Source organism: Bos indicus x Bos taurus, chromosome 18 (assembly GCF_003369695.1).
Source record: "Bos indicus x Bos taurus breed Angus x Brahman F1 hybrid chromosome 18, Bos_hybrid_MaternalHap_v2.0, whole genome shotgun sequence".
In the NCBI taxonomy this organism is placed as follows: domain Eukaryota; kingdom Metazoa; phylum Chordata; class Mammalia; order Artiodactyla; family Bovidae; genus Bos; species Bos indicus x Bos taurus.
In genome coordinates this window covers 47,590,364-47,618,073 of record NC_040093.1, presented here as the reverse complement: position 1 = coordinate 47,618,073, position 27,710 = coordinate 47,590,364, and the positions used below count along the sequence as shown (strand labels likewise).

The following is a 27,710-nucleotide window of genomic DNA, read 5'->3' as shown; positions in this document are numbered from 1 at the left end:
AAGTTTGAAAAGCACTGCCTGAGGCCATTCCAGGACAACTTTCCAGCACTTTCTGTTCAGAAATCCCCAGGCAGCAGTTGGCAGGCAGGCTCCACCTACCTCTAGCACCTCTAAGCCCTGGACACATGTCTCCTGCAACCCTGGTAGCAGTAGACAGAGCATCTTCCTGGAGAGCAGGCCAGGTGTCCCAGGACAGGTAGGGGCTCTTTTCTCCCTGCTCAAAGGTAGGAAAACAAGAATGGGAACCCCCATCACAGCTCAAACACATGTCAGCCTTAAGGGGTCCACTTGGGAGAGATTCCCATTTATGCCCCAAGTTAGTGAAGGAGTGGCACATGTCAGCACAAAGGCATTCTTTTTGTTATTCTTGAGAGGCTTGCCAGCCAGAAAGGACCCTGGAATAAGTTAAAATGAAGGCCGAAATGGATGTAAGGGTTGGACCATTAAGAAAGCTGAGCACCAAAGAATTGATGCTTTTGAACTATGGTGTTGGAGAGGACTCTTGAGAGTCCCCTGGATAGGAAGGAGATCAAACCAGTCAATCCCAAAGGAGATCAGTCCTGAAAATTCATTGGAAGGACTGATGCTGAAGCTGAAGCTCCAATACTTTGGCCCCCCAATGTGAAGAACAGACTCATTGGAAAAGACCCTGATGCTTGGAATGATTGAAGGCAGGAGGAAAAGGGGGCGACAGAGGATGAGATGGTTGGATGACACCACCAACCTGATGAACATAAGTTTGAGCAAGCTCTGGGAGTTGGTGATGGACAGGGCTGGCATGCTGCAGTCCATGGGGTCGCAAAGAGCCGGACACTGAACTGGAATGAATGAATGACTGAACTGGAACTGGAACTCCCAAGTAGATTCTAAGCTTCCGGGGAGGCAGGACTATGACTCTCTTGTACAGACACCTCAAGCCCCCAAATTGATGTGCACAGTATGTGGCACCCACGAAGTACTGGGGTGATGGTTTGAATGGAATGAGAGAGGGTGGGAGGGCATGAGATGGGGTTGGGTGCGATGGGACAGAATAGAATGAAATGGAAGGAAGTTTGGAGCCAGCAATGCCCCCTTCTGTCTACCGACCATGGAAAAATGCTCCCATAGGGAGACATATATAAGAATGTTTACTACAGCAAACAACCTAAATGCCCATCCTAAATTGGAAACAACCATGGTACATCCATGCTATGCAGTGCCACACGGCATTTAATAAAGAATAAAGGAGATCTACACACCAGTCTGGAAAACCCTCCAAGGCATAGTACTACGTGAAAAAACCCACCAAGTTGCAGGATGATAGATCCAATATGGTGTCATTTATTTTTTTAATCAAAAATCAATACAACATTGTTTCTATGGATACACATACACTATATTTCACTGAACCTAAGGAACCATAGGTTATAAAATGCACCACTATTTTATGTTCCACTAAGAAAGCAAAACAAAAAACACTGTCAATTAAACCATGACAAGCCACGAATGGTAAGATTCATCTCGATTTCAGAGATGTTAAAGTGTGTCTCAGAATCCCTGAGATACGGTATAATGTAAATCTGCAGTAGACAGTCTGGAAGCATGCAAGTCACAATGGTGACCGCAATTAACCTAGGGTAGGGGACAGGAAGAAGGAGATCTGGTCTTACCAGTATCTTTGTGATTTTCACAAATAGAATACATTTATGTGTTAGGGATATTTAATAATGTCCTTTTTTTTTTTTTTTGCGACCCTATGGACTGTCCATGAGATTCTCTAGGCAAGAATATTGGAGTGGGTTGCCATTTCCTCCTCCAGGAGATCTTCTCAATCCAGGGATCGAACCCGTGTCTCTTAAGTCTCCTGCATTGGCAATCGGGTTCTTTACCACTAGTGCCACCCTGGAAACCCTAATCATGTCCACATTTTTTTTTTAATAAAAAGTGACAGAAAGCATCCTCCGCCCCTGACGAAGGTGGAGCAATGCTAACAGTGCTAGACCAGTGCATGAGTCATCGCAGAAACAGGGACTTTCCACAGTGATAAGTCAGGGCAGGGCTGGGGTGGAAAAGTGACGGTGAGGCTGCGCAGCTTTGTGGAGAGACAGAAGCGCTCATGAAATGTCCAGTGGGGAAAGTGTCATGGAAAAAGGAAACAACAGGAAGAGGCAGGAACGATTCATCATCTATGCACACCCTAAGATAAGGACTACTTGGGGGCCTGGAGTTGTCCCCCAGAATGGCTCCTTCATCTTGCCCTGGCTGCTTTTCTGCAAAAGCAGTTTGGAGAGTCATAACGCCATCCTGAATGCATCACTCACAAGGGATCGCCTTGGACTCAAGCTTCTAATTCCACCTTAATATCCAATTCTGTATGTCAGGGAGAGCTGAACCTCGGCCTGCAGCAGCCGCGTCACCTCGCCCTGCGCACAAATAAAAATAGCTTTGGTGCTCAGAGCCTAGGTTTCTTTGCCTTATCCTCTGGGGTCCCGGGAGCGGAGCAGCCGGCGGATGGAAACCACGTGCGATATAAATACATAATGAACAAAGAGGCTCCTCTGAAGCATCCTTGACCTTCCTGCTTTCCTTGACTTCTCCCCTGCCATTGTCCCCAGTGAAGCCGTAAGTGGAATGGCACTGTCAAGGACGGTGATGGCCACAAGAGTGCCCTCCTTGCCAATTTCTCCAATACTTAAGAAGCAAATGGCGTCCATCGTAATGATAACCTATTCAATTCTCTATCTATGCAAAGAACAAAGTTTTGGCAGCTAGAGACATGATTAGAATAGCTACACCGGGAGCTGGGAGCTGGGCCTTGGGTCTGACAAATCTGCTCCTCTGTTCCCAGGATCCGTGGTATCACAGGGCACCACAATGCTGATGCCCTTTGCAGCACCACATCCTGCAAAAAGGGAAAACCAGAAGCTGAACCCCCCACAGCAACCAGCCAAGGCCCCAGGCTCCAAGACAAACATGTTGCTCAAAATCCCCAAAGCAACACACAGGACATTTTCCCTTTTTACAAAATGGGGGTACTCTTTGAAATACGGCCATTCAGCAGCATATAAGTCAGCCCCTATCAGGAGTGATGCAAAGCATGCTAGTCATCAGGCCTCCAAACCCACCCTCCCACTCCTCCACCAGCTCTGTGCCTCAGGAGCATGACCAACGGGCTGCTCTGCCTCCTGTTGGGTTCAGGCTGGGAAGGGGCAGAGTCGGGCTGTGGGCACTCCTCTACAGGGCAGCCCTGTCCTTCAGCCTCTCTCTCCATGTTCTGGCAAACGCTCCTCCCCTTGTCCCATTAGGTTCTCTGAGGTCGTTGGGATGTCCTCAATGTTCCTGATGCTGGCTGGTTTCCCTTCTCCCTGCTCAGCTCCGTGCACGCTAAGCTGTTCCAGTCGTGTCCGACTCTTTGCAACCCTACGGACCGTAGCCCATCTGGCTCCTCTGTCTATGGGACTCTCCAGGCAAGAATACTAGAGTGAGTTGCCATGCCCTCCTCCAAGGGATATTCCCAATTCAGGGATCAAACTCGAATTTCTTAAGGTCTCCTGCATTGCAGGCTGGTTCTTTACCACTAGTACCACCCGGGAAGCCTGCCCAGCTCCATAACAGCCCTTTATTAGATGCTCCTCAATCACCCTGTTTGAGCATGCCATCTGTTTTCTGTGGGGACCCTGACTAAGGTGGTATCCTTTAAACAATTTTTAAGTAAGTATGTCAACAAGGTGTTTGTTAAGACTGTGATAAAAAGACCTCAAAGGGAGCAGTGTAGAATATGGCCTCAAAGAGGGTGACGAGAAATTTTAAAAATCACTGATGAGACAAGCAGCGCACAGCAAAGGCAGTCAGAGTCCTTCCTTATTTCCCTCCCAAGCCGAGGTCCCCAGCCCCAACCCTCTGTGACCTGGCCGCCCAGGTGTCAGTGGCCACTGCCCTTCTCCCTACAACTCTGTCACTCCTTCCACAGGGGCACAACCCCACAAGAGATGACCTTTCTAAAACCTCCCTCCAGGCCTCCTACTTGTCACTCCACTGGGGCTCCTCAAATCCCATCCCCAGGAGCCCAAGGACTTTCCCACCCTCTGCACACCTACTCTTCCCCCTGGGAGACAGTGGGCTTCCAGGGCAGGAACCCAGCTGTACTTATCCACCCCTGCTGTGTGGGTGTGCACCCCAGGCCGTCATTATGTATTTATCTACTTACTTCATCATTATCTATCTCCCCTGCAGAATGAAAGCTTCCTGCAGGCAGGAAGCCGCTACATCCCTGACACCAGGGCCTGGCACATAGTAGGGACTTAACCACAGCCTGAAGGCCCAAAATGCGAAATGTCCCTTTCTTCTGGAAGAGCAGAAGGGGCCCTCTGGCTTGCTCTATGGTCCCAGGAAGCAGGTGGAAGAAGTTTCCAGGGCAGGAAGGGAAGGGGTAGGGAGGTGTGGCTTGGTGGTGTTTGAGAGGAAGGAGGCTCCTCTCCAGACCAGAGGAGACTACCCTCGAGAATTCCCGGTCCTCAGCCACTCAAGGGAGTGACCACTGGCACAACGTGGCACCACCTGAGCTGCTTCCAACAAAGCAATAACGTCAGTAAATATTTCCTGAGCACCTACTATGGGCCAGCCCTGTGTAACGTCAGAGACAGACACAGGCACCAGAAAGGCAGAGCAGGTTGCTACTCTCAAGGGGGTCACCGTCTATTAACAGTGGCAGAGACACTAATCCTAAAGCATGTCAGGAGGAAAATCTGAAATATCAAGAACTGCCTTGAAGGATATCAAACGGGATGATTCAATAGAGAGTGAAAGAGACCAACTTTAGCTGGGGGCCTCAGATGTCAAAGACGATCACCCTGGGTAGGTGATGTTGGAGCTGAGGCCCAAAAGAAAGTTAAAGAACCTCCAGGGGGAGGGGAGAGTGATGCAAAGGCCCTGTGGTGGGAGCCCTGTTCACGGCTCGAGAGGAAGGGCGCGGCTGGGAGAGGTAGGGCCAGGTCTGCAGGATGGGTTCTTTCCAAGCGTGGCAGGAGAGGGGCACAGTTTGCAGCCGCCCTGGAGACAGATGTGCGGAAGAGGCTGGGAGGCCACAGGCGGATGCCATTCATCTAGACCTGACCCTCGGCCTCCTTCTCCCCATCTCCTCACCGCTCAGTCCCCACCTGCTCGCACAGGGGTCACCCTGGCCCGGGCAGATCTGGCCTTATCACCCTGTCGTTCAACAGAGCTGACACGCACAGCCAACCACTCAGCGAGGCCAAGACTTCCAGCGCCCGCGGGGGTGGGGTGGGGCCAGGGCGCGTGTACCCCCTACAGCCAGACGCCCCCCACCTGCTCAGCTGCCTCGCAGCCTCGGTCTTCCCAGATGCTCCCCCCAGAGCAATGATGTCATTTCCAAAGGCAGCCAAATTCTAGCCAGTCAGCTCCAAAATAAAACTGTTTAACACAAAATGAAGCATTTTATAATCCCCTGTACATTTTTTCCCCCGAGCTGGCACATACAGTGTTTAAAAACACTGCCAAAATGCTCAACCAATAGCTGAGCTTTATTCTAGACCAGTGCCAGAGTTAAACTTCAGATTTCCTTGCTCTTTTCCTGTTCCGAAGCCCTCGAATCCCCCTGAGCCTCTGCTGCAGCACCCCTGCGGCTTCTCCCACTCCCCACTATGCCAGCTACATGTAGGGGGGTAGGGGGGAGTGGTCTGAACCTGAGTAGAGAAAGGCTGGTCTCCCGCTGGCTGCTCTCCGTGAACCGCAGGCCCCAGCCAGCAGGAGGTAAATTTGGTTGCCTTCTCATTTTGTTGGGGATGTTCTCTATTTTTCTGTGTTAGGGTGTCATTTTAAGGATGCCAGTCATAGGATCATGGGCTTTGGAGGGACCTGAAATATAGATCAGTGCCAGCCCCTTTTCTCCGCCATCCACCCCCCTGACATCATCCGATGTGTTCATCTCCAGGCTGTTAAAGGCTCTTGCCATCAGGAAGTTGCTCATTATATGCGGACCAGAATGGGTGTCCCGTGGCTTCCTGCATTGGTCCTGGTTCTGTCCCTTGGAGTACCAAGATCGATGAAGACAGAGATCAGGCTGCGTCATTCCCCACTGCTACGGTGCACAGCCCTCTCCATTAATGCATCTTACCCAGAGGTGAGAGTAAAAACAACCACTGGCCACCGTCACAGGGAGAGACACCAGCTGGACTAGTGGCACCGGCCAAGCCCTCCCTATCCCTGAGGTCAGGTCATCTAGTCTGGGATCTTAGTTGCCAAGGATTAAATGATTCAAGCTGCTTCCCTTTTGGGGCTGCTTCTGCCTGATGGCATCCAGTTCACCATCTTATGCTGGCAGCACCCTGATTTCCTCTGGAGAACATCTCTGGGTCTGCCATTCAGAGCACTTGACTTGCCCTGAGACAAAAGCCAATACAGCATTCATCAGAACCAGAAGATACAAGAAGATTAGGTCCCAAGGCTTTTGCCAGAGTTCCTAGATTCAGCCATACCTGAAGCTATCCCTGTGTCTGAAATGTCTATTTCCAAGAGCAAATAAATCCCCTTACTTGGTTTAAGCAAATTAGGGTTTGATTTTCTGACACTGGCCACCAAGAATGCTAACTGCCAACTTGCAAGCGTAACTTTAAGGTCTCCCCTTCTCCCTCTTCCCCTGCATCCCTCTCCAATCATGGTCTTTCCAGCCACACGTGGGACAGAGGAGTCACCTCCTCATCCTGCTTTGCTGACACAGCCTCTGAGCACGCTAACGGCTCCCCTCTCACACTCCTCACACCACCATGAACCACAAAGGGCGCCAACAGGTTCTTGGAACAAAATAACTACAAACCGTCAGTTTAAGAATCTCCTGGCCAAAGTCAGTGAGAGCTAGGTGTCATAAAATGTAAGCTCCAGGGACGTCCCTGGGGATCCAGTGGTTGAGAATCTGCCTTCCAATGCAGGGGGTGTGGGTTCGATCCCTGGTCAGAGAACTATTAATAAGACCCCACGTGCCTCAGGGCAACTCAGTCCACACACCATAACTAGAGAGTTGACATGCCGAAACTCCTGAGCCCACACACTCCAGAGCCTGTGCTCTGCAACAAAGAGAAGCCCACACACCGAAACTAGAGAAAGCCCAGGCACCACCAGGAAGAGTCTGTGCACCGCAATGATGACCCAGTGCAGCGCCCCCCACAAAAAAACACTTACTAAAATGACCCCCCAAAATATACGCTCCAGATGGGCAGGAGTGAGTGTCTGTTTCACTCACTACTCTATCCCCCCCATCTAGACGCGTTCCTGGCTCATAGTAGGTGCTTAAAAAAATTCCTCAATGAATGAATGAGCATGTGCCAGGGCTGCTAAGGTTCTAAGGAACATATTTTTCCTCTGAGCGGTAGTTCGCTTTGTTCTTTGGGGTCCCTGGAGTCATAAACTAAGGGACGTGGACTAAACCATCAATAGTTTTCAGCTACAATAAAGGACTCTCGAAGAACAATTCCCCTCTAGTTGTCTCTTTTACCCCAAAACCAGGTCAGGATTCAGCTGGAGGCTGTTCCCATCTTCACCCACAGGCACTTCTCAAAGCTTTTCAATCTCAAATTGGAGGAAACGGAGTTGATGACTCGGGGAACGCAATTTTCAGATCTTTATGCCCAACAGGAGCTGGAATTAGCACCAGCACTTCCAGGAGAAAAGCACGGGGTCTCTCCCAGGGCTCTGGTCTTTGTGTATCCTGCCTATCGGTAATAAAGGTGACAGGAGGGGGCAAGGCGTGCTAGGCCGATGACACTGTGGATCTTGATGTGACAGGAAAAGCTGTGACTCTTGACAAAAGCGCCACATAACTGGCCCTGAGTTTGCTCAATAACACTGAGATTTGGGGGCTGTACACGTACACATTGGGAGAAAAAACAAACTGAAATACCTACACAAAATACCTTGATATTGTGACTCTGGAATACTTTGGCTGCACCCTCCTTCCCCCTGATGCTGGCAGTCAATGTGACTTTTGGTAATGCTGGGTTTCCCGGGTGAGGCTGTAGAGGGACACAGCACGGCGGACTGATTTCATGACCGCCTCCTCACACCATCTAACTCAGCCACCGGCGGTCCGACCTCTCTCCAGCCTGGCCGCGGCCTGCACACAGAGTTCAGGAGGCCCAGCAGCCAGCGAATGACACCAGGGCGCGACTTGCCTCTATCCCAGAGTTCCATCCCCAAAGGACCAAGAGGGAGAGGTCTGGGTGAGCTGGCTTCTGTGGGGACCTCCAGAGTAGGGGCACAACTTCCACAAAGTTTGTCACAGTTCAAGGGCCAAACTCACTCCACATGAAGCAAAGAAAACATCTAGTCCAAACAAATTTTGAATTTTGTGAGTCTGGCATGCATGCATGTTCAGTCATGTCCAACTTTTTGTGACCTTATGGACTTTTTTGAGCCCACCGAAAAAGCTTTTGAGCTTTTTAAGCCCACCAGACTCCTCTGCCCATGGGATTTCCCAGGCAAGAATACTGGAGTGGGTTGTCATTTCCTTCTCCAGGGGATCTTCCCCACCCAGGGGTTGAACCTCTGTCTCCTGCATTGGCAGGCGGGTTCTTTACCACTGCACCACCTGGAAGAGAACTCAGCTTACTATGGGACAGCCCCACAGATAGCCAGTGAGCCAGGCAGGAACTGCAGGAAGGGCCACACGTCAGAGAACACATGGGTGACCAGGAGCTAGTCCCTAGGGCTGCACTGCGTCCTAGGAACTATCACATACCCCCTGGAGCCACCAGACAAGCCACCACCTCCCCATGCGACCCTGGACAAGTGTCTGTCATTAAGGGGCGCCCAATTAGTACTTTCAGGCTGCCCAGGGCTTCTGAAGAGCTACCCTGGGGCTTCCAGGAGACTGAAGGGGACAGGACAGGGGATGCTAGGCAAGTAGGCGGGGCTCAGAATCTCTCCAACTCTTTTTTTTTTTTTTTTTGTTTGGCTGCATCACGGCTTAGTTGTGGCATGCAGGACCTTTTGGTTACGGAATGTGAACTCAGTTGTGGCATGTGGGGGATCTAGTCCCCTGATCAGGGATCGAACCTAGGGCCCTTGCATTGGGAGTGCAGAGCCTTAGCCAGTGGACCACCAGGGAGGTCCCTCTCCCCAACTCTTAACACAGCGCCGTGCATCTACCAGCTTTATATACTGGTTGTTTTTGACTATACTGCTCATGTTTGAGTACACAGGGTTAAAAATAAGGTTTGAAACCACTGAGTAGTTGGTCTTTGAGGAATCTGCCTCCCTAAAACTCTGGGATGAGATGACTAGACACTATCAAAAGCCGAGTGGATGGACTTGGTCATAGGTAGCTGTCAATCTGGTATTTGATTAGACTATTTCATTCCCTCATATGTGCCTGCATATATTCCCTTCTGCTAGAAAATACATCCATGCTTCCTGGCCATCATCCTGGGGAACCTCTTCAAAGCGCTCAGTACAGAGGTCTGGATGAATCTGACCCCTGAAACTCCCACCCGGGGCCTGGCTAATAGGCACGTCTGTCTCCCCAAGAGACTCCAGAGGTGAGCCTTGGTCATGGGGAGTCGTCAGCAGTCCACTTCAGGACTGTGTCCTGGCAATTTGAAAGAGGCTACTCTTTCTCCTGGTGAGGCTGAGTCAGGAGGGTGGAAGCCCACAGGCTCTGGGGCCCCTCTGCGGCTGCACACGCAGTGACAGGGTTTGTGGGCACAGCCCCGGGCATGTCTAGACGAACATGCTTGAAGCCGGCCTTACTTCTCAGTTCCTTCAGCCTGTGAATCTGCTTTTCTCTGCCTGTCAGTTTGAATTGAGTCTTTATGCAGACAGCATGTTAACTGAGGACCTACTATGTGCCAGGCAGCCAAAAAGACCATGGTTACTTCACCTTCCAGCTAGATTACACATTCTTTGTTGATAGGAACTTCCTCTCTCTCTCTCTCTCTCTCTCATACACACACACACTGCCCTGGCAATACAGTAGGTATGGCATCACTACTTGATGACGTGACATGTACCCCCTGGAATCATCTAAGCTGCAATGGATGGCGGCAGGCCAGACCCAGACAGATCAGGAATACATATGCAACCAACTTGAGGGTCATGGAGTTTTTTTTCTCCTCCCAAGACCTTGACATCCTGCTGGGTGTACATCCTGGGCCCAACGACAGGAAGCCAATGGAAGCTTTGGCTGATGCCAGGAAAGGTGCAAAAGCCAAGGGTCCAGCCTGGGAGGAACAGCCCAGTCTTCCCCACTCCCCCAGTGCGGCTCCAGGGTCTACACACAGAGGTCAGCCCAAAGATGTTTGTAGCAGAAACACCCCAGTGTCAGCCACCACACCTGGATTCCACGCTGGCCCACCTGTGGGCACAGTGATCCACAAAACCATCACAGTGATCAAGCTGGCTACGTGGGAAAAAAGGAAAAGACTCCCTCCCCTTTGCAGAGTCCTCCGAAACCTCAGGACATACACAGAGACACTTATTTCCCCATGAAAACCAAAAGAAATGTAGATTCTTCCCACCTTGACCCCTGCCTTCTGCGTTGTCGGATTTGGTGTCTAATTCTGGAGAGACCTGCAGATCCAACCACGCGAGAGCCATGCTTGCTCTACATAATCGAAGCAAAAGGGGCACGTTCTGTAAACCTGCAGGCTTCATGGGAGGTGGATGATAGCACTGGCATCTGGAAAACCACTTCCCTCCATGTCATCACCAGGAGCCAGGGACAGCTGTCCAGACAGAGCCACAGCCACAGGCAGCCTGCCGCCTCCCCAGGCACCCTTCTAAGGGAACTAGGAGGCCAGGGAGCAGGCAATTTAGGGAAGTTTCCACCCTCGCCAACAGCCAGCCAGACCCAGGCTGGCCAGTCACCCATCTCCCCAAATAGCAGTGCGCCAGGAGGCAGACACACACAGGATCTTGCCTAAGTGTCGTGGGAGTGACATCTCTAGACAGGGAAACCCCTTTTAAAGGCACTGGGGAAGGCCACTCTTTCAAGGGCACCTACAGTACTTCATCTTACAAGTCAAAAAATGCTTTTGTGAAATGAGTGCCTTCTCTAATGAGTTGATTTTTATTCAAATAAGCAGTTCCCACATTCCACCCCCATCAGCACCCAGAACGGTCCCTACACATAGTATTGGATTGGCCAAAAAGTTTGTCCTGTTTTTTCCATAAGATGTTATGAAAAACTCAAATGAAGTTTTTGGCCAACCCAATATATGCCAGACCACCTTACTTCCCTCCTGAGAAATCTGTGCGCAGGTCAAGAAGCAATAGTTAGAACTGGACATGGAACAATGGACTGGTTCAAAATTGGGAAAGGGGTATGTCAAGGCTGTATATTGTTGCCCTGCTTACTTAACTTATATGCAGAGTACATCATGTGAAAAGCCAGGCTGGATGAAGCACAAGCTGGAATCTAGATTGCCGGGAGAAATATCAATAACCCCATATATGCAAATAACACCACCCTAATGGCAGAAAGCAAAGAGGAACTAAAGAACCTCTTGATGAAGGTAAGAGAGGAGAGTGAAAAAGCTGGCTTAAAACTCAACATTCAAAAAACTAAGATCATGGCATCCAGTCCCATTATTTCATAGCAAACAGATGGGGAAACAATGGAAACCATGACGGACTTTATTTTCTTGGGCTCCAAAATCACTGCAGATGGTGACTGCAGCCATGAAATTAAAAGACGCTTACTCCTTGGGAAAAAAAGCTGTGACAAACCTAGACAGCGCATTAGAAAGCAGAGACATCACTTTGTTGACAGGGGTCCATACAGTCAAAACTGTGGTTTTACCAGTAGTCATGTACAGATTTGAGAGTTGGACCATAAAGAAAGTTGAGCACCAAAGAATTGATGCTTTCAAACTGTGGTGCTGGAGAAGACTCTTGAGAGTCCCTTGGACTGCAAGGAGAGCAAACCAGTCACTCCTAAAGGAGATCAACCCTGAATATTCACTGGAAGGACTGATTCTGAAGCTGAAGCTCCAATACTTTGGTCACCTGATGCAAAGAGCTGACTCATTGGAAAAGACTCTGATGCTAGGAAAGATTGAGGGCAGGAGAATGGGGAGACAGAGGATGAGATGGTTGGATGGCATCACTGACTTGATGGACATGAGTTTAAGCAAACTCCAGGAGATGGTGATGGACAGGGAAGCCTGGTGTGCTGCAGTCCATGGGGTCACAAAGAGTCAGACATGACTAAGTGACTGAACAACTACAATATATGCTCAATAAATATTTGCTGAATGAATAAATCATCTCTTCCTTCTCTAACTCCCCCTTCTGATGACATATTAGCTGAAGACCTACTACGTCCCAGCACGCTTCCTGGAACCTTTATTTTTGCTATCTGATACCTCAGAATCCTTCCTTCATGAAACATGTACCGTCTACATCTTACCTCAAGGGGGCTGTAGCCTCCTTGAGGACAAGCTCAAACATTTACTGAGCACCTACTATGTGGTCTAGCCAGAGGCCAAGGCAACCCTGGGGACAGAGAGAACAGGGCCCAAGCCTGGGCATCAAGGACACACTAGCGTGATGGGCTGGCAAACACTTTGGTCTTTGCCAATCGGATGGGTTAAGAGTGGTATTTTCCTGTGATTTAAATGTACAGTTTTCTTACTATAAAGGTAGTTCTGAATCTTCTGACTGTTTAAGATCCCATTCAACTTTCTTTCTCTGGTTCCATTTCTGTTCTGGGCACGTGGGAGATACTCAAAATACCTAATGAGCAGTGTGTCGCCAACCAGTCTGAGTGGGTGCTGGCTTTGGGTAGACTGGCCCTTGCCCCCTTTGCGGTTGATTTATTGGGTATTTTCTTAGTGTTGGTAGGAGCACCTCACACATTAAGGAAAATATCTTTTGCCTGTGATATATATCTTTGATTTATTGCAGTTTTGGCAATGCAGAAGTGTTTTATTTTTGTGTAGTCAAACATTTCTGTCCTTTGTTTTATGGCTTTTGGGTTTAGGGTTATATTTAGAAAAGGCTTCCCCATTCTGACAATCTTTTTTTTTAAAAAAACTCATGTTTTCTTTCAGTGTTTTTAAGTTTTCTTTTCCTGTTTAGATTTCTGATCCATTTGGGATTTGTTTTGGCGTTAGGATGCAGGAGGGATCCAATGTCCTTTTTCAGGATGGCCACCATGCCCTCCCAACCCCACTGACTGGCCAATCCATCTTCCTCTGCTGACGTGCAATAACACCTTTCTCATGCACCTTATCTCCAGCTCGACTCGGGTCCATTCTTGGTCTTTTTTTCATTCCTCTGGTCTGTCCCACACTACTTAGAATCCTACCGCTTCAGAACATGTTTTAAAATCATATCTAGTTACCAGCCCCTCCTGTTAGGCCTCTTTGTCAAAACTGTCTTTCCTATCCTTGCATGCCCATTTGTTTTTCTATTTTTTGACCGCACGACATGCAGGATCTTAGTTCCTGGACCAGGGATCAAACCTGTGTCCCCTGCAGTGGAAGTACGATGTCTTAATGACTGGACCGCCAGGCAAGTTCCACCTCATGAACTTTAGAATCAGCTTGTCCATGTCTAAACAAAGCTTTTTGTTACTTTCACTGGCTAACATTAATAGACTAATTTCACAGAAATTGATGTATTTATGATATCAAATCCTTCCATTCAAGAACAAGGTCTGCCTTTTCACTTAATTAAGACTCTTCTGTGTCCCCCAGTCGCTGATTCTGTTTGCTCGCTCCGAACACTTGAATGAGATGCCCTGTGGGTTCGTTCCTGGCCCTATACATTCTGTGGCTAGCGTAAACCGGACTCTTTCTTGCTCTGTGTTTTGTGACCGGATGCTGTTCGCGTGCAGGAAAGCTCTTCAGGTGGGGGTATTCTTTGTGCTCCAGGCCCCAGGCCTTTTGCTCTGCGTGATGCCGGCTGACACCGAGGTGCTGTGCACACCCCCACGGGCAGAAGAAACCCGCGCCCTGCACCTGTGTACTTGGCACTGCATCGCCCAGCGGCTGGCCTGCGCCCACTCCGTTTTGCCCAAATGGAACCAGTGCAAGGGGTGCCGCGAGCACTAAGGCAGGGAGGGGCCCCACGCATGCTGTTGGAGCAAGAAAGGGCCTGAGCCGGCACACAAAGGCAAGCTCTGGCCAGCCGGTGGACAGGAACGAGGCTGGCAAAGGTGGCCAGCCTCCACGCAGCCCCAGTCCTGTAATTAGGGCCCACAGGTCACTCTGGCCACAGCTGAACAAACCAGGGTGTAATTAACTTTCCACCCGGCTTTTTACACAGCAGCATTTCACCTTTGCCAGAAAGGGAGGGTCTGCCTTTCCAAAAGGGCTGAGGAAACACTCCTTGGTCCCAATCCCCAGGAAAGGGGGGTAGCTGAGGGTAGGGGCAGGGAGCAGTGAAATTAACCCACAGGGAGCACATTTTTTGCTGTTGCTATTTGAACAAATTCCCCTCTCTAATTTTTTCTGAAGTTGAGCGTTCAAAAAGGCTGTGTCGTCTGGAGTTCAGTTAGGAACTGTTCACTGTCTGTGTTCCCACCACAAAGTGTTCAGACATCAAATCTTAGCTCAGCTCTGTAACTTTGAGCAAGATCCCCCTAACTTCGAGCCTCAGTCGTCCAATGGGTACAGTGGGGAGGAACGATGAAAAACAAGACCTCCCTGCAGGAACTGTTGTGAGGATGAGGTGAGATAGGCCCTGCATTCAGCAAGCATCTATTAAGCACCACTGTGGACCAGGCACCAGGCTAGGACATAAGAGGGAATCAAACAGATATGACTCTTGTCTTCACGAAGCCTGACAGTAGCGGGGGAGATGGGAGGGAAACACCTCGAAAAGAATCAGAATAATTCTAGAATCTGGTGAGTGCTGGGGGCTGAATGGGGCAGGGGCTGCAGAGAGAGCAGGTGGCGGGAGATCTAGGGGCCACATTCCAGGGTGAGTCCCACAGGGCCTGACATGTGACAGGTGCTCAATATATGAAGAGTGTCAGGACTGAAGCCCCTGAGAGCTCCCAGAGAGCAGCAGAAACCCCATGTATTTCAAGGCGTCCACCTGGTCCTAAAAGGCAATTTCTGTTCTGTGGAGCAAGTGCCTGGAGCCCAGAGCAAAAAGCCTCAGTTTCTAGAGAGACTCCATCCACCACTCCCCACCTATAATGAAACCCCAAATGATGCCAGAGGAGCCTCTGGCAAGCCGCAAAAGCCACTGGGTGCTCTAGTCCTGGGGACCCACCTGTCCTGAGACGGACACACAGCACAGCCCTACTCCTGACACGGTTGGAGAAGGCGGATCTAAAGCACTGCACCGTGTTGATCCAGCACCCAGATGCCCAATTAGGTTGGGCAGTCAACCTAATTAATTTGGACTGATGAGCGGTTAGTCTGAGTCACAGAGTATCGGGATAGTTTCTCTGTCAGGAAGCAGTGAAACGTTCCACCTGAATCCAGACTGAAGGTCCGTGGGTGACCTGCTTCAATGAGCATATAAAAAACTGGAATCAGCCCCCAGGATAAATCAAACCCCTCATGCCTGCTTCCATGGTGCCCCAGGAAGTTCTTAGAGATACTTTCTAAGGCACTTGATATCCTCCTGGTTCCTAAAAAATGATGGAAATCACCCCCCTTCAACCATTTATAGGGCCCAGACATGCTTGGTCAACACTGTAGAAATGGCATAACGTAAACTTCAGCTTACTCCCTGTTCCCCATGTTATTCGCTGTGGTGGGACCGAAATTAATGGGGACTTTCTATCATCAGTTCAGACGGCCACCCAACACTCCAGCTGTTTCCCCACTCGGAGCCCACAAAGGATACTCCATCAGTAACAGTCAAGTCCATCACAAATTGAGTCAGCCTCTATCTACTCTGCTGCAAAAATCCTCACCTACTGGCACACTGGTCTACATTTTTACAGTATATGGACCCAGTACCAGCAACCCAGTTTCACAAGAAGGGCTCCCCAGAAAGGATAATGCAGAAGACGACATGGCAAATTGGGAATCCGTTCAGAAAATGTTCAGTAACAAATGCCAAATATAAGGTGGTAAGTGCCCACAACTCCAAGCATGTAAACATTTGTTATCCTGTGGGCAGGGACTAGAGGGGAACAAAGAGAATTCAGACAGCTGTTGGGCGTGGGAGCATCGGCAGAGAGGACCGGATCTTTGCCTGTTTCACTTCGTGTCCTAAAGACGCAATGTCTGTTGGCGTGTGGGTTTAAAAGTCGGTTTCTCTGCAGACACAAAGCAGGGAGAGGGAGAGCGAGAAAGAAGGAGAGAGAAATACAAACAGGTCTCAATGGAGTTGCCTTCGGTTCTGGAAGTCCACGGTTCAGCAACCCCTCCTGGACCCAGCACTGCCTCTTCTGCTGAGGAACAAGGAAGCCCCTGGAAGCCAGGGTTCCTCGGTGTAGACGGTTCTGGCTCCGGGGTGGAGGATCTGGGAGCTTCCTGGTGAATGCCATCACCACCATTCTGGTAGGAGGCTCCCCTTCCATGAGGAGCATCCCCACCCCAGAAACTGTCCAGACCTCACACCACTCTCCCGGAGTCTGATGGAACAAGGCCGTGCCCCCACGCCCAACTGCCATAGCAAGAGCCCAGAGCTCACTCTGCCAGAGCAGTTCAAAGAAGGACCACATTCGAGGAACCTAAAACATGACAGAAACGAACCTTCCATGAAACAGAAACAGAATCATGGGCCTAGGGAAGAGATTCACGGTTGCCAAGGTAGGAGCCAAGAGACGGATGGATTGGGAGTTTGGGATTAGCAGATGCAAACTCGTGCATACAGAATACATAAACAATAAGGTCCTACTTGACAGTATAGGGAACTTATACTCAATATCCCATGGTAAACCATACTGGAAAAGAATGCACATATAGGTATAACTGAGTCACTTTGCTGTAGAGCAGTAATTAACACAACATTGTAAATCAACTATACTTCAGTAAAAAATTAATAATAATAATAGAAAGGGCCACACTCAAGATGAACCCCACAAACATTGCCCCCTGGGCTGGGCTTTCCAGGCACCCTGGCTGGGGAAGGTTGTGCTGCCTCCGCATTCCAGGAGGACAGACAGCCCTCTGCAGGAAAGCTTCTTGTTCACACCCAAAGCTGGATTCCAATGGACAGGTGCACTGCCCTCAGGCCCCAGATCCTCAACAGCAGGGAAGCTCCACCCTTTCTCAAAACAAGACTCATCTGTTCCCTCAGAAGCGTCTGCGGAGCACCCAGAGCCCGCCGGGCCTCACAGAGCAGGGTCCTCTCTGAAATCCTTGTCTGAAACCGTCTTCGTTGGGCTGAAAAGTGTCCACCTTTCCCTCCAGAGTCTGCTCCACGGGGCAGCGATGCCCACCTGCACTGTCCCTAGTACTGCAACCAGGTGACCAAGGATGAGCGTCCAGCAGAGACCCCTGAGGCTGGCCTAGGAGGGCCTGCTGTTGCATTTTTGTACTAGTTTCAAAGTTTTAAAGCAGAAGCCAATTTTTGAAGATGTTAAACTAATTCAATGTATAAAACAAACTTTTTAAGGTAATAGCTCTGTCTGGAGTGAGTTTCAGAGCCCCTCAGTCAGACAGCCCCAGAGACACCTCTGAGGCCACAGTTTGAAAACCACCACACAATCTAAGGATGTTTGGAGGCGTCCTAGGTAGGGACCTGTTTTGAATAAGTTAAAGTGAAAGTCGCTCAGTCGTGTCCGACTCCTTGTGACCCCATAGACTATACAGTCCATGCAATTCTCCAGGCCAGAATACTGGAGTGGGTAGCCTTTCCCTTCTCCAGGGGATCTTCCTAACCCAGGGATCGAACCCGGGTCTCCCGCACTGCAGGTGGATTCTTTGCAAGCAGAGCCACCAGGGAAGCCCAAGAATACGAGACTGGGTAGCCTATTCTTTCTCCAGGGGATCTTCCTGACCCAGGAATCGAACCAAGGTCTCCTGCACTGCAGGCAGATTCTTTACCAACTGAGCTATCAGGGAAGCCCTGTTTTGAATAATATGCACACAGTTCCCAATAGTGTATCCTGTCCCTGAGTAGTCCTAAGAACTGGGGGAAATAACTCCTCACATCTCTCTTCCATGTTCGGGGGACTTGCCCAGGCTGGGTCATGCCTTTACTGGGTGGTAATGAATTTCTCAGGGATGCTATTAGGCGAGGTTGTTTCCTGTACTCTTTCAAGGAATCTCTGACTCCTGTCCAATGCTCCAGGGTTTGGGGGTATTCCTGGTTCCCATGTCCCAGTGGAGGTCGTTAGTGGGGTCCTGCCAGGAAGCAGGCAGAGGAGCTGGTGGATAAAGATGCATCGATAAAGATGGCTGGAGACCCTGCAAATGGGGCTGCCGTGATTTCAGCCAAAGTCTGAGGCTGTGAAGAAAAGAGGCTGCCACTGGGAAGACAGTCCTGCCCAGGACCAAAGGACAGATAGCTACCATTTAAAATTTCCAATACAGACTACCCCGTATAGCCCCAAAGCCTCCCAATCTCCCTTCTCCACCTAGAAGCACCACCATTCTCAAAAGGGTGGTAACAGACGAAAGAATCTCCTTGATGCTGAAGAGCTGTAGTGCCAGGAATGGCACCTCATTCCAAGAGCTACAGACACCCATCAAAGCATCACTCCACAGTGGAACTGAGAAGCCCTGCTTTAACAACAGCACAGGAGCAGTGTGATAGGACATAAAGAGAACAGCTTTTAAGTAGAAGATCGATTGACTGTTTTTAAAATATGCACCAATAGTTCACTCTCTTATAGTTAAGATTTCACTTCAGTTTGTAGCTAATCAAGAACTACACCAGCATCGACTGTTTTCTCAAGGAGAATGAGAGTCTGTAGCCCACAAGGCTGAGGAGGTCCTGATTCCATCACCAAACTGCTATGTGACCCGGGTTAAGTAATCACCTTTCTGTCTCCCTCAATATTTCCCCCCAGGAAATAAGACGACTGGAAAAGCCAACCGCATAAATCCCTTCTGAGCATCTAAGTTGGCCATCTCCTCTGCCAATGACGGGAATATTAACAAATTCCAAAATGACTGGGGTTTGGTTTGCTGATTCCCAAACAGTTCAAAACTTTGAGTCTTTCTGGGTCCATTGTTTTTGATATCGATTCCCTTTAGAGGTTGAGAATGAGGACTTGGCTCATCCAGGGCTGTGTGGGTACAGATGTCACTAGAGGAAAAGTCATAGCAAAGTTCCCCAAACACTTGGCTATCAAACTTCCAAGACAGCCTCACAGGTAGAGGAAATAAGACTTTGAGTCCCAGCCTATCTCCTACCAGCAAATTTCCCTCCCCAAACAGATGTCAGGGCCTCTTTTGAGTATTGGTTGGAGATTTAGGTCCTATTTCCACAAACCGGCACCCAAGGGGCTGCATCAACAGTCACAATACAAGGAAGTGTCTCAGGATAGCTATGTAAGGAATACGGATGCTCTGACCTCCTTGCTCAAAGTCTGGAACGATGTCAACCCTAATGGGATAGCATGGCTGCCACACTCCAGGGAATACACATGTCCCCATTCCCCTACCCCTCACACCCCATATATCCCAGACACACGGACACACTTGACTCGTGAAGTCTTAAATCGCTCCTAGAAACTGTGGCCTTGTCCACCTTCTCTGAGGCAGCTGGTAACAGAACACAGGGCCATCGTCAGGCCTAGCAAAAACTGCTCCCAGCCACCCTTCTCCTACCCAGGGAAGCAGAGGCCAAGTGCAGAGGCAGAACTGGGTCCCTTTCTGCAGGCGTACTTCTTGGCTTCTGAAATTCTCCTCATCCCATCGTTAGCCCTGCCTCAGAGTTCACTCCTTCACGCAGCTTTCCACACTTAAGCTGCTTAACTTTGCACTAATAACCTCTTAATTGCTGGGTTTCCAAAAGGCCTTCCAGAAATCCAGGGTGCAGACCCAGCCACTTATGGGTCACGGGCCACAGACGGCAGTTTCGGGGAGCAAGGACAGGGTTCCTCCACCTAACTCCTGCTTGCCACAAAGCTGTTGCTTTTATTTTTAATTTTATTGAAGAGGGTACCCAAGACACCACAATAAAATGACATTAACTGTAAAATTACATTATTAATTCTTTAATCTCACTTGAGGCTTCAAGCTGTTGCTATGTCCAATTACCCGTATAACCACCTGTCAGAATCCCAGTGCTATTTAACATTACCTCCAGGACAGCGGTGGGCCCGATGGTCCGTCAGCTCTGCCAGAGACTCAAAGTCCTGCTGACAGTGATCGCAGGTGTAAATTGACTCATCCTCCACGTCTTCATCGTCCTCATTCCTCTCCTCTTGACTTGTCACGCTGTTCCTGTCTTCCAGCACACGGCTGGTTTTTCGATCACACTCCGGCTCTCCTTCTAGGCCTCCTGCCAACAGGAAGAATACAGTCCATGTCAGCTGACGGGGTCTGGGGAAAGCATTGTAAAAGAAATCGCCCCGCATTTATGAAGATACATTTAATTACTCTACCTCCCAGGGTCCATTATCCTTGACACCTCTCAGTATATTAATATATGGGTTTTTGTAGCATGTGGTGCCATAATTCTCAGCTAGCTTATTTAATTCTTGGTGCAAATCTTCCAGAGGGATTTCCTGTCATCTTCCCTCTGTGCGTGGATACTGGGGGTCGTGACCCATCAGGGAGGTGAAAATGCCTTAGCATTTTGTCTCCTAAAAACTCAATTCTCTCACACACCTCTCCAGTGTTTTGATCAGCTATTCCTAATGTACAAGCTTTAAGTTTCCCCGAAAGCCCTGTGGTTTAGAGCTGAGAGATCTCTTAGCCAGACTAACCCTCCACACAACATGCCTGTCAATGTGGTGAGAGGCTGGCTTAGTTCTTTGTAAAGATGTCCTGATTCTGGAATCAAAGAAGCGCATGTGTTTGCAGGACCAAGGACAGTCAAATTGCTGCTTAAAAGGCACCTGAGCCCTCACTTGCACCCCAGTATCAGCCTAGAGAGTGAGAACCAGCCTTGGAATCATTTGACCAACTTCTTTAAAATAAAATACCAATTCTATGCTTGCTACTGCTGCTGCTACTGCTAAGTCACTTCAGTCATGTCCGACTCTGTGCGACCCCATAGACGGCAGCCCACCAGGCTCCTCCATCCATGGGATTTTCTAGGCAAGAGTACTGGAGTGGCTTGCCATTGCCTTCTCCGATTCTATGCTTAGCACCATGCAAACCAGTAGATAAACTGTACAGAAAACTGAACTCATGATTAATGATCATGATAACAATGCTTTGGCTTTGCATAGCATTCTGTGCATTTTCAAAGTAACAAATACACACATGTAGCCCCATTTCAGTCTTACACATCCCAGAGCTAAAGAGGGCTCAAGTGATCACCTGGCTCCACTCTGCCACCGCCCCTCCCTGCAGAGAGGGACAGCTTTGTTATTCCCCTTTCACAGGTAAGACACCTGGCCTCCAGCCAGGGGGCTGTAACATCCCTAGCCCCAGACAGATGTTGACCTTGACATCCTGACTCCTGCCCCATGCACTTCCCCACAGAGCAGACTCGATCTGAGAGATAAACAGGGCCCAACAAGAACTTGTAAACTGAAGTGCAAAAAAATCCATGGCAAATATTACATACGAAATATATCAGTCATCCCAATAAATGTCAGTGGATTAAAATTGCCCATTAAAATACAGAGACTTGGAACCAAAAATCCAAGTGCCTGTCATCTCTTCCCACAGTCTCTTCTGGGAAACAGATCAACCTGTGCAGAAACTAGAGCTTATTTAAACTAGAGAGAGAAATCTCTACTACATGTAAAGATATTGATGCAAACATATACTCATATGCAGAGGTGTGTGTATGTGTATGTGCATGTATGTGTGTGTGCATGAGTGTGTGTGTATATTGCCCATAACATCACAGTTACAGAAAAGCCTTCGGCACACAGCCTTTAAACCCCCAAGGATTGGTCGCCAAAGGAAGAAAGAGGAACAAAGCAAAAAATGCATTCGATTTGAGGTGGAAGCCACAGTCCTACAAATATTTCAATTTATAAATAGATAATGTTATAAGGGCTCCGTTTCTCCTGTCCACACAGAACGCGCACTTCCAAGCACCCGACATCGAGAACCTACAAACACAAATCAGCTCATTGGAGAGCCAGCTGCCGCCTTCCGTGGCGGGGAACGTGGCGTGACACGCCGCTTGGAGCTGCGCGGAGGCAGTAAAAATCAATGTTTCCATTTGTGGCCCATCAAAACATCTCTCTTCTTACCAATTAAGGGATGTACAATTTTTAGGTTCTTTTATTATCAGAACACGCCAACTCCCAGCAATACAGAAATCCCATTAAAAGCCAGGCAGCATATTTATCTCAGGAAATCTGATCTGCTGCTGTGGCGACGGCAAGAAATAGAAAGCAAAGAAATGAGAAATATCATTTGGAGCCTTCAATATTATAAGTCATCACACAGCCATGGTTACACAGTCAAGCGCCCATCTCTGAAATTCCTAGTTTACAGTCTCTTCCTTTAACAGAAAAAAATGTTCTGAAGGGGGAAAAAAAGAACCATAATTCCCACTTTATCTACTACACCAAGTCTCCAGATAATAAGTTACATTCAGCAGCATGCCGGTGCTACTTTACTTAACACACAGTTTAATAGACATATTTAAATTATCCCCTTGTTATATTTTTTTTGCCATATTTACTTGGCAGCACTTTCCATAATAGCTCATCTAATCCACAACTGGAACCACAAACATTACAATGCATTTGATCTCTTTAAATCTGGTACATCCTGTTGACTCAGGAGCAGATAAATCAGAATGTCAACTCGTGGGTTTTTATAAGGCAAAAACCCATAAAGTCATCCAAGAGTATAAATCTGTTTTAAGGAACTGTCACCTCCCCGCCGCTGTGTCCTAAATGGGAAGGCAAGGTGGCTGCATGGGAAGGGACAGAAGATGGGAGGTGAGCGACATGGGGACCTCATACACAGCCTGAAGAACTGTTAGAAGCAGGACTTCCCTGGAGATCCAGTCCCCGGGGGCCCCTCTGCTGCGTCAACAGAATCAAGACCTTGAGAGCAGGAAGCCCTCCATCCTGCTCGAAGGTTTACTCTGTAAGGCAATCTCGTGTGACCCAGCCTCTGAGCCTCACAATCGGGAAAAATGGTGTTATTTTTCCAGCTTTCCTCAGAAAACTGAGGCTCTGAGAGGCCACCCAGAGCCACATAAGAGACTGAACCTACAAGTTCTGACGTGGTGTCACGCGCCCTTCTCCAGGCCTGGACCCCAGACGCCCAAGGCCAGGAGACGAGAGCGCTGAGGCTGCCAGTGCCCCTGGGGCACCCTCTGGGTCTCTTCTTTCCAGGCCCACCCTCAGCAGCTGCTCAGAGAGCCCCTGGGGCCATCAGGAGTGGACCTGCCCTGTTCCCCTGACCCGGCCCTGGCTCCTCGGGGGCAGCCCTGCTGGCCCATGTCCCTCCCTCATCCAGCCAGAGGCCCCCGAGGGTCCTCACTGAGAGCTCACAGGGGACGCAGGGCCCAGCAGCCGCCATCAGCCCTCCCAAGCCCCCACCCCAAGGGCTGCCTCGGGTTTCCATCGTGGAAACCTTGAGCCTAAACTACAGTTGACCCCAGGTCCCTGCAACCCCCAGGGCCCCCAAAGCAAGGTCAGTACAGCTCATTTCTCTGCCCATCCCCACCCGGAGCTGAGAAGGACTTCCCAAAAATGGGCCGCTGGGCCTTTCCCTGCAGCCTCATCCAAGTTCTCTAGGGGACAACCAAGGAAGGCCTAAACTACACAATTTCCAACAGGGCCCTCTCCCAGGGCCATGAGCTTGGGACAGAAAACAGAATCGGCACCATGCAGGCTGCCTTTCCCTCCATTGCCAGAGTTCCCGACCTGCCGGGCACACACTGCACCTCGGCTAGCTCACAAGCGGGGTGTTTTCTTGTGCACACACCACCATCTTTCTGCCCAGGGGTCCACCCACAGCAGCGAGCATTACCAGCCGACCTGGTGCCCTATGAACTGGGCACCATCACAGCCCCATCTTCCAGCTGACGAAACTGGGACTCTGGGAGATGATGATGCTTCACCAAGGCCACAGGGGCAGATTTCAAAAACAGCTGTTATTGTTGTTGTTCAGTCGCTATGTCACGTTCAACTCTTTGCGACACCATGGACCTTCCAATAAGTCAGTTCTTCACATCAGGTCGCCAAACTATTGGAGTTTCAGCTTCAGCATCAGTCCTTCCAGTGAATATTCAGGGTTGGCTTGATCTCTGTGCTATCCAAGAGACTCTCAAGAGTCTTCTCCAGCTGTGCCTGATTCTTAACCACTCCACTACATGGTCTCCCCCCAGCAGAGCCTCAGTGGAAAAGTGAGTCTCAGTGTCAAGGAACCGTCCTACCCTCCAGAGTCACCTGCAGGGTCCTGTTCACGGCCCCCAAGGACTAGCAAAGGTTCTGGTTGTTTCCAATGGTTTCAACAGCCACATAGCTTTGTTCCATCCCTTAACTTCAAGTGTATTTAGCCAAGGGCTTCACACTCCTGCTCCGCTGTAACTCTTTACCCACCTCACTCCCCACGGGCCTGAGTATCAAGGCCACTCAGATTCCCATCATCCATTCCCCAAGTTCCCCTTTCCTTCCCTGTCAGCACACTTAGCTCCAACTTCTCTCACAGGCTGATTTTTCACTCTCCGCCTCCCATGGCAGCTGCACTTGTCCTGGACGGCAGCAACGACTTCCATCCCATGTGCTACTATGGAGGAAGACCTTGCCCTCTCCCATCAAAAAGAGGGACCCAGGGTTTCCCTGGTGACTCAGTGGGCAAGAATCCACCTGCCAAGGCAGGAGACACGGGTTCAATCCCTGATTCGGGAAGACCCCACATGCTGCGGAGCAACTAAGCCCGTGCACTGCAACTACTGAGCCTGTACTCTAGAGCCCAGGAGTCACGATTACCAAAGCCCACGTGCCCTAGAGCCCATGTTCCGCAACAAGAGAAGCCACCGCAACCAGAAGCCCATGCACCTCAACTAGAGACTAGCCCCCACTCGCCGCAACTAGAGAAAAGTCCATGCAGCATTTAGCACAGCCGAAAATAAATAAACAAATAAAAGTTAAAAAAGAAGAAGCGGGATTGACGTCCCCTCCACAATTCCCCTCTGGCCCAGCTGGCCTTGGTGGCTCCTCCAAATGCTAGAATGCCACAGAAACTAGAATGCAGCCTCCCCTGGGTCTCCTGAGAACCCAGCTAACCTACTATGAGAAGCCAAAGCCTCATGAAGAAAGGGTGGGTGCTCCAGGCTGCCAGCACCCACTGCCAGTCCCGGGAATGCAGCATCTTGGACACCTAGCCCAGACAAGCCTTCAGAAGGCAGCAGCCCCAAGAGCCACATGACTACAATCATATAACAACTGTACGAAGTGAAAGCACCAGCCAAGCCCAGTCACCCACAGAACTGTGTGCAGTAATAACTGTTGCTTTAGGTCATTGAGTTTGGGGGTACCTTGTGACATAGCCATTGATAGCTGCAACACGTCCCCATAAGCTCATGAGGGCAGGAGCTCTGTCTGTTTCGCTAGGTACTATCTCCCCAGCTCCTAGTACAGACACATAGTAGGCACTCAGTAAATGGTGAATGAATGAATGGATTTCAAAGAAACAAGACTCTGAATGTCAATACAGATAGAAGCAAGGGAAGAGGAAGTGGTTACAGGGCTGTTTATTGTGTGGTAAGTATTGAGTTCAATCATATGAAGTTGCCATCTTTGTGGGTCAAAAATGCCAAATATTGGCAATCTCAAATGGTTCAACCTAACATATGATGGGACCAATCTGTTCTGCCAACTTCTTCAAAGCAAGAGGAAGATGGTACACCTACACAGGCTAATCCCTCTACACCACACCAGTCCCTGAGTCCAAGATATGGGCTTGGGGAACCTTCTATGAGCAAAGAGCAGCAGTAACAAAACACTCCATCTTTGCTGCCTATGATGAGAGAATAGTGCATTTCCCCACCCAAGCCAGGTGCTGCCTCCCCTGGCACCCTGAGTGATGGTGGTCACCTCAGGTACCTTCTACCTTTGAATCCTCCCATCCCATCATCACAGTAAGCCTATGGGGGAGATATAGTTGATATCTCCCCTCTCCAGAGGGGGAAGCCAAGGCTCAGGACCACACACAATCACGTACACTGGGAAGAGCAGAGCCTGGACTCGAACTCAGGTCTTCTGCCTATAATCTTGACTCTTAACCGCTACACGGGAGGGTGAAAAAGAGACTGCCTGTGAAAGCGCTGAGCAGGGGACAGCTGGCTGAGTCCCCTGCCAGAAAAAGGGAAAGGGGAGAGGCCCCGGGGGGCCAGGCTGCCCACATGCTGCCAGGTCTGGGAACAGGACTTTTCCTACCTTCTCAGCCAGGCTTCTCGAGCTCATGAGTCAGGACTGTCAGGGCCTCAGCGCTCCCCAGGGCCAGCTGAGAGAGGCTCAGCCTGAGAACACCCATGAGGGTCTCTTCCCTCTGGCCCCAGTCCCCGCCAGCATGAGAGTCAGAAAGAACCTCAGCAACAACGCTGCCTCTTCTCCTTCCTGGGACCGACTGTGGGGAACAACCCGCCATCAAGGGTCCTGGGCACCCTGAAAGCCAACCAGGGGCCACTGAGGGTCCCGCCTCAGGGGTCCCAGGGCTGAGGACCCACCCAATGGAGGCGGAGGGCCACGAGCAGCCCCCACATGCCCAGGATACAGAAAACAAGGGAATCACACCCGTTCATCTCTGCTCTCCTTCATCCACCTGAGACACGTTGATTAGGCAGCTACTGTGGGTCAGGCATAACAAACATGTATTTGCAACAACATACAGTCTCTTTCATCTCAGTGGCCTGAAAGCCATATAATGCCTGGCACAGAAAAGATAGTTAATCAACATGAGGTGGGTGAAAGAGTGCCCAGTGAAGAAATGGAATGCCCGAGGGGAGGTATAGGTGGTTAAGAGCTGCAGCCTGGGCTGGGGTCACTCAGCACCCCAGGTTCCAGTCTTGACTCTAGGACCACCCACTTCAGCCCATGAGTGACTCTGACTCTGTCACTTGTCCCATCCAAGGCTGAGTCCCTACGTGTCAATAAGCCTGATCGTGATGGACACGGTCCTCTCCTGCTTCACAAGATGGAGATGAACGAATGGCCATTGATTTGAGAAGACTTGCGCCTACAGCTACACACAGATACAGGTAAGCCAAGAGCCCTGCAGGGTTCTGAGGAGCTCAGGGGAGGCTGGAGCAGGAGCAGATGGGCAGAGGAAGATGTGGGCAAAACTGCAAGACAAGGGTGCCAGGGAGGGGCAAAGAGGGGTGTGAGGGCCAGGATGGTGCCCCATGACAGTGGGAGGCGGAGAGTCATCCCTGGAGGCCAGCCTCCCCATCTCCTACCCGAATCAGACTTGGACAGGAGACCACACCACCCATCTCTGTGGAAATCAGCAGACAGTGAATTCTAGGCATGTCCAGGGCTTGACGAGAAAACCCAACTGCACAGGGAGCACCAGGAGCACAAGTGCAGAGGAATCAGCAGGGCAGAGGCAACCATGCTGTTCCTGCAGAAAGATGGTTATGAAGCAACGACACACACGAGCAGCAGAGAGCTGGAGTCATGTTCCAGGGCCTGATGGGATGATAGAAAAACAACAGAAAGAATTCCAGACTTTGGAGCCAGCATTTCTGGGTTCAAATCCACAGGC

At 49.9% G+C, this 27,710-nt stretch overlaps 1 protein-coding gene across 1 annotated transcript in view; it reads right to left on the bottom strand.

The window, feature by feature from the left end:
• ZNF423 (zinc finger protein 423) overlaps positions 1–27,710 on the bottom strand; it is a 288,075-nt gene that overhangs the window by 218,226 nt on the left and 42,139 nt on the right. The window contains exon 2 of the mRNA XM_027513678.1: positions 20,155–20,355. The gene's annotated coding sequence lies outside the window, so the exon portion shown is untranslated. The remainder of the gene's footprint in view (positions 1–20,154; positions 20,356–27,710) is intronic.